Source organism: Leiobunum rupestre, chromosome 3, assembly GCF_980474605.1.
Source record: "Leiobunum rupestre chromosome 3, qqLeiRupe1.1.hap1, whole genome shotgun sequence".
In the NCBI taxonomy this organism is placed as follows: Eukaryota; Metazoa; Arthropoda; class Arachnida; order Opiliones; family Sclerosomatidae; genus Leiobunum; species Leiobunum rupestre.
Genome location: NC_143386.1, coordinates 76,520,287 through 76,527,649, shown reverse-complemented (window position 1 = coordinate 76,527,649; position 7,363 = coordinate 76,520,287).

Sequence of the window (7,363 nt, the reverse complement as noted above, 5' to 3'; positions counted from 1 at the left end):
AGTGTAATGCTACCTCTCAACGTCCAATGGCAGGGTTTCCACCAGTTGTACACGGTATTCGTCTTAGTATCAATTTGTTACGCCTTATTGAAAATTAGACCTTCAGCTTTATCGGAAGCGTATTTAATAGAGTACGAAATTTTGGTTTAATTGAAATAGAATTGAAATTGAAATTATTGCATCGAAGAAATTCTAATTTAGCGTTTCTCTATTGATTAAAAACAAATGCGCCACCCAGGTTTCGAACCCAGACCATTCGGCTTGGCAGTCGAGCGCTCTACCACAGAACCACCGATAGCTGCTTAGATTCACTGAAATTAAGACAGGCATCGTAAGCATAATAGGTAATAAAGTCTTTTTTTATTAATGAATTTATGAAGGCCTAATCTGGTATTTTTTAAAGGTTAAATCTTGTTTTAGCGCAGTCAGCCGAGATTAGAGGGTTAAAGGGTAGACCCTGTGGGTGGTCCACTTTCTTAACGACCTATATATAGTTCTGTTAATTCAAAGGAGATAATTTAACGTTAATTGCTTTAAAAGCTGGCGGTTAGTCAAGTGGCTCTCTGTGCTTTGTTGATGGTAAGGTTTTTGCTTCTTGTAAATACATTTGGTGTGGATATTTGGATATCTACGATTTCTAACGCAGTCAATGATTTCTTGGGTGTGCGAGTCATTATATGATATTGGAAATTGGACGGCATTGGTCTTTTTCATGTGGTATGCGTCACAACGTCAACAGGAAGTGAACGAGTCGTCCACTACCAGATATCTACGGTATCTTCATCAAGGGCGAGTGTTGAAATAAAATGAGCGTTAAAGATGCGGAAAGTATTTCGTAAGCGAGTAATTCCAAAAAGCCTCTGTAGATATTTCATTAAAATTTGCTTCGTATTATATTTAACTGATAAACTTGTTCTGTAAAAGGGTTTAATTCAATTGTGCATTGTTATAGTACGTCTAAAATTTTATACCGGGCGGGATAGAAATGGGTTAATATTTTTAACAAATAACTCTAAATTGCGGAGATATATCTTTAAGGGTTATCTCGAGAAATTAATACCACTAGGGACAATTCTTCCGAGGAGAGGTATATTTTGGCTTGCCAACTTGTTACCTCTCCGAGGGGACAAAGTCCCCTAGGAGGGGTTATACAACGACCGTGTCTGTCTGTGGGTCTGTCTGTGGGTGGGTCTGTGTGTCTGTCAGGCCTGCGAACGCGTTCGCATTTTCGGTGCAAAGTGTAATCACTGCGTACGCAGTTTCTCGAGATCTCTGCGTTCGCAGTTGCTAGTAATTAGGGAACAAAGTCGAAAAACCGTGTTTGCAAAACCACCGTGGGACGGTGAGCGTTAACGGATTAATTTGCAGTCGGGGTTGGTTAGGTGGTTTTTTTCCGTCAACGCTCGCCGGCACGACAGGTTTAATTCAGTGGTTTGGATATTTCGCTATTGTAATGTTTATGTGTAGGGTGGTAATGTTGTGTTATTGTTATGACGTTTGTGGGTGTTGAGTTTGTGGTGTGTATGTACGGGTGGTATCTCTCCAACTCTTTCTTATTGACTTTTGGGACGGACCGAGTGCTGAGTGTAATGCTACCTCTCAACATCCAATGGCAGGGTTTCCACCAATTGTTCACGGTATTCGTCTTAGTATCAACTTGCGATCGCATCGGGCGGGTTTCGAACCCGAGACCGCCTGTTTGACAGGCGGACGTTCTACCACAGAACCACCGACACTTATTACGTTTCATTGAAAATTAGACCTTCAGCTTTATCGAAAGCGTATTTAATAGAGTACGAAATTTTTGTTTAATTGAAATAGAGCAAGATTTCGTGGAAGATTTAAATTATTGCATCGAAGAAATTCTAATTTAGCGATTTCTCATTTGATTAAAAACAAATGCGTCACCCAGGTTTCGAACCCGGGCCGTTCAGTTCGAGCTATACTGCAAATAAGACACTCATTGTAAGCATAAAAGTTAACAAAGTCTTGAATTTTTTTACGAATGAAATTGTGAAGGACTAATGTGGTTTTTTTACGAAAAAATTATAAAGACTTAATCTTGTTTAATATAATAAGTTGCTTTATTTCAATTTGGTACTTTTGTTTAGGGTTTTTTTAATGAATGGAGTTAAAGATTTTTTTCTTCTATTATTTGACGTTTTATTTTTGCGGTTGTATATTTGTTTTATCTTTTATTCTTTTAAAATTATTTACTTCTTCCGCAAAATGGTTCATTTTTTGGAGGAACCTTTTTACTTATTTTTTGTGTATTAATGTTTTGAGAACCTTTACGTTTGGGAAAGGATAATTTTTGACGGAACCTTCAAAGTGTATACGTCGCATTTTCAAAAAGTTTAATAGTCAAATCTTGTTTTAGCGCAGTCAGCAGATAAGATAAAGGGTAGAACCCGTTAGTTTTTTGTAATTTATTTAGTTTTTTCAGTCGTTTATTCTTATCTATTAGGTTTAGCGTATTGGTTTTCAAGCTTAATAATTCATTTATTAACAACATATCGAGTTGGTCTGGTTTTCAACTCGGTCGTAATTTATTTTAAACGTTTTCTCGGCTGATTAAGATGTTTAATGCAGTTCATCAATTGGGTTCGTTTGTGTTTATTTATAAAGAACCCTAACTATTCCCTCTACGGTCATTTATTGATATACGTTTAGTCAAGTGGCTTTCTGTGCTTTGTGAATGGTAAGTTTTTCGCTTCTTGTTAATAAGTTTTTTGGTGGTGTGGATATTTGGATATCTACGATTCCTAATGCAGTCATTGATATCCTGGGTGTGCGAGTCATTATATGATATTGGAAATTGGACGGTTTTGGTCTTTTTCATGCGGTATGTGTCACAACGTCAACAGGATGGTTCCGACAGTCTACGAGTCGTCCACTACCAGATATCTACGGTATCTTGATCGGGCGAACGTTGAAATAAAATGAGCGTTAACTATGCGGCAAGTATTTCGTAAGCGACAAAAATACAAATACCCTCTGTAGATATTTCTTTCATTAAAATTGGCTTCGTATTATATTTAACTGCTAAACTTGTACCGTAAATAGGGTTAAAGTCAATTGTGCATTGTTTTAGTTCGTCTAACTCACTGTTGTAACTACTTAATTTATAACATTCTGAATAAATTAATCTCGGTTGTTTCGTCTCAATTATTTTAATTCAAATTAAAATTTTATACCGGGCGGGATTGAACCGGGATTACGTTATTAGTAAATAACTCTGAATTGGGGAGATATAACTTTGAGGGTCATCTCGAGAAATTAATACCGCTAGTTGTATTTTAATTTTGATTGTGTTTAGCTTTTGGGCGGTATTGTTGGCTTTAACTATCATTTTTTCGAGTGAAGTGGTTTAAAGAAGGTTTTCTGTGTTGTTATATCGTAAGCGATAAAAATACAAATACCCTCTGTAGATATTTCTTTTATTAAAGTTTGCTTCGTATTACATTTAACTGATAAAAAATTTCTGTAAATAGGGTTAAATTCAATTGTGCGTTGTTCTAGTTCGTCTAACTCACTGTTGTAACTACTTAATTTATAATATTCTGAACAAATTAATCTCGGTTGTTTCGTTTCAATTATTATAATTCAAATTAAAATTTTATACCGGGCGGGATTGAACCAGGATTACGTTATTAGTAAATAACTCTGAATTGGGGAGATATAACTTAGAGGGTCATCTCGAGAAATTAATACCACTAGGGACAATGCTTCCGAGGAGAGGTATATTTTGGCTTGCCAACTTGTTTGTTATATATTAAGCTAAAAATTATCGTTAGTACTATACTTCTGGAAATGTCAAATGAAGTTTTACATATAATTTTATTTTTAGTTTTTGCGTTCACAACCGCCACATTTACAGAGAGCAGTGCAGGGAAGTTGGGCCTTAAAGCAGCTACACTGCCTCTGACAATCTTTAAGGCATACGCATTTTATTATTTCCCTGCAGGCTTCACCAGCTGGAGGCTTTGTTATCCAGATAACATTCCATTCTGCTGTTTTTATATCTTTGATCCATCCAAAATCTGCTGGATTTGGTAATTTTGGACTTTTATCAAAGGTTTGACCCCAAACATGACCCGCTTGGTATGAAACACGTAACAAATGTTGCATTTTAGAGTCTCTTATAGGTGGTATATTTTCGATGGATCGGCTTTTCGGGGTGAAAAGCAGGGTTTAAAAAAACGCGGGTTTTAAAAAAAAACCCAGCCCATTGGGCTTTTTTGGGTTTTTACCTAAAATGATACCTTAAATCAACGATTTATTTAATTTTTATTTTTTATTTTCAATTTAACACTACATATTTCTCGCCCTTATACTTATCTTTCGTAGACAAAGTATCGTCTGCTCCATGTTCTGCTACATATTGATTGAAAGTTGCAGTTTAAAACTTACTGTTTAGTTAACACTGCTAACTTGTTACTGTTTAGACTAGTGTTTACAGTGTTTAGTCATTGTTTATTATATTTTATGATACGTAAACTTTTAAAATGCCCAGAGGAAGTGGTAGAAAGCTCGCCCCTGAATGGAACCAAATTGAGACGGTTGATGGATGCCCAACTAAAGTGAAATGCAAAAATTGTGGCGAACTAATTAGCTCAAAAATTAAAAGAATAAAGGTGCACTTGAAGAAATGTGAGGCAACTGATGGTAATAAAAGTGATTTAAATGAAATGGAATCAGATTTAGAAATAGTTTTGGCTAAGGCTAATAGTAATGAACCAGGCAGTGTAGGGGCTAGCGGCTCTGGCCAGTCTGGTTGCGGTGTTTCAGAAAGTCTTAGACCTCGATCTGATTTGCGAAATAGGAAGTTGAGCAATGTTAGGCCAAAATCAAGAAGGCCGTTAAGTTGATAACGTGTTAAAGACGATGTTCAACTGATAACTTTAAGTAGTCTTGTTAAAGTACTGAAATTTGTTAGACAACCTCATCGTGGTTGAGGGTCTTTAGTTTGAAAATTTCAGCTCCCAAAACTCGTCTTCTACACGTTATCAACTTAACGACCGTCTTCTTTTTGGCCTAACATTTCTCGACTTCCTATTTCGCAAATCAGATCGAGTCAAAGCTAGTTAGCCATAAAATGTGACGGGGAACACCTTTCTAATTGGAACCAACTTTGTAGCTCTTACGGTTCTCAAGTTAATTTTCGAATGACCTTGAAGACATGGTTCAAGGTCATTGAAATTTTCATAGTTGGGTGACCCCCTGAGCGCTCTATAACAACCTAAGATTTCCAAATCGTAGCTAAAACACATTTTGAGATATTCGCCCTGTATAGCATTCAATGTTTCGGAAATTAAAGAATTTGAAAAACTGATAGTAGCCCTAAGACCAGGTTACAAGCCTCCTCGAGCTCACCAGATTGGCGGTGTATTACTTGATAATGCTGCCAAAGAAGTGGACGAGAAACTAAAAACCGAGGTTAAGAATTCTAGTTTAACTTTGGTACAAGATGGGTGGTCCAATACTAGCTACTAGTATACATACTGGAACTATCCCATTTCTCATTGACGCAGTGGATACTGGGACTGTAAGAAAAGATGCTGAATATTGTGCAGAGCAAGCCGAAACAGCCATGAAACTGTGTGAAGAGAAATTTGGTAAAAAAAGATTTGCTATTTGTACTGATAATGAAAATAAGATGAACAAAATGCGAGATATTTTAAGAACAAAAAATCCTAAGCTAATAACTTATGGATGCTCGGCTCACCTTATGAATTTGGTAGAAAAAGATGTAACTCTAAGAACTGTACTGAAACACATAACTGAAGTGCGATAGTATTTTCGAAATGTGCACTTAGCCCATGGTTGGCTTAGAGAAAAAAATGGAGTAATGAAACAAATTCCCAATGAAACGAGGTGGAATTCTCATCCAGACTGTGTGAAAACATTTGTTAAAAAGTATCACATATATGTGTCTATCAGAACAGAAAATGAAGGATCTTTTGACCAACAAATGGGCAAAATATTGGACAACGTGATGATCTACAGAGAAGCCGTTCATCTCGAGAAACAACTCACAGCAGTAGCAATTGCACTAGATAAATTGCAGGCTGATGGAACTCCGTTGAGATATGGCTCGACTGCCTTCATAATGAAGTATTTCGAAAAGAGATTCAACCAAGCAATGACACCTTGCCACTTTCTGGCCAACATGATGGACCCAAAATTTAAAGGTCGGCGTCTAACCAAAGAACAAAAAGCTCAAGCTGAAAATTGGATTCAAGAGGTCCATCCAGAATTTTTAACAGCAGTACTGGCATTCGAAATACAAGATGAAGACTACTTCCCGACATCACTAATGAATGCCAATGAAATACAGGATTTTACAAGTCCAAAATGGTGGAAAATATTGGAAAAGAAATCTGAAGACAATGGTGCGCTATTAGAGGGGTTTTGTGCATTTTTTGGGCCCTCCATTGCTGCCCTTCGAGCTCTGCATCGTTGGAGAGAGTATTTTCGTCTTTTGGACTAGTGTGGTCTAAACTAAGGAACAGACTTGGCTCGGAAAAAGCCTTGAAACTTGTTAAAGTTTATCGTTTATTTCTGTAATATTAAAGAATTTAAAGAATTAAAGTTTAATTCTTTAAATTCTTTAATATAGTTTAATATAGCTTAATTATTAAACTATAAATTTAAACTTTTTTCGTCATTTTTGAAACTTTTTTAGGTGGGTTTTTAAGTGGACTTTATTGTGGGTTTTTTAAGGTGGGTCCAACCCAAAAATACCCGTGGGTTTTTTAAATTCGAACCCTGGTGAAAAGTGTGTTGATAAGTTGATGTCGTCGTCTAAACTGCACCCATCATACATTAAAATGACAAATCTTTCGATGGTCGGTAGCAGTTCCGATATTTCCGTAACAGAAAGCCCTTGAGACATTCTTTGCAAAATTGGTGTCAATGTTTTAACAACATTACTAAACACTCGGCTATGGCTGTTACGTTTACGTACCGAAATGATTGTCCAGTCCCAAGCCCAATGATAAGGCGTTCACAGCTAATTTTAGGAATTGCAGAAACTGACAGTACAAGAACATCTGTCCTTATTAAAATATTCTTGTATCCGTGGCTTGTACCATGGGCAACGTGCAAAATCATTCGGGTATCCGCCTCTTCGTGCGTGCATGGTACCAAATCTTCCAAGTCATCATCGCTCGTGCTAAGAGCTTCGTTGCCGTTTGTAATAATTACTAATCCAGGAAAACGAGCTTCCGATAAGAAAAGAGTTCAGTGTTGTTGTTGTCCTTTCGAAGGAATTCCGACCAGTTGCAAGGAACATTTTTTCACCCTACAACTCACATTCGCATTCCTTTTCCTCTTTTCTTCCTTGTGTTTGCTTTCAGAC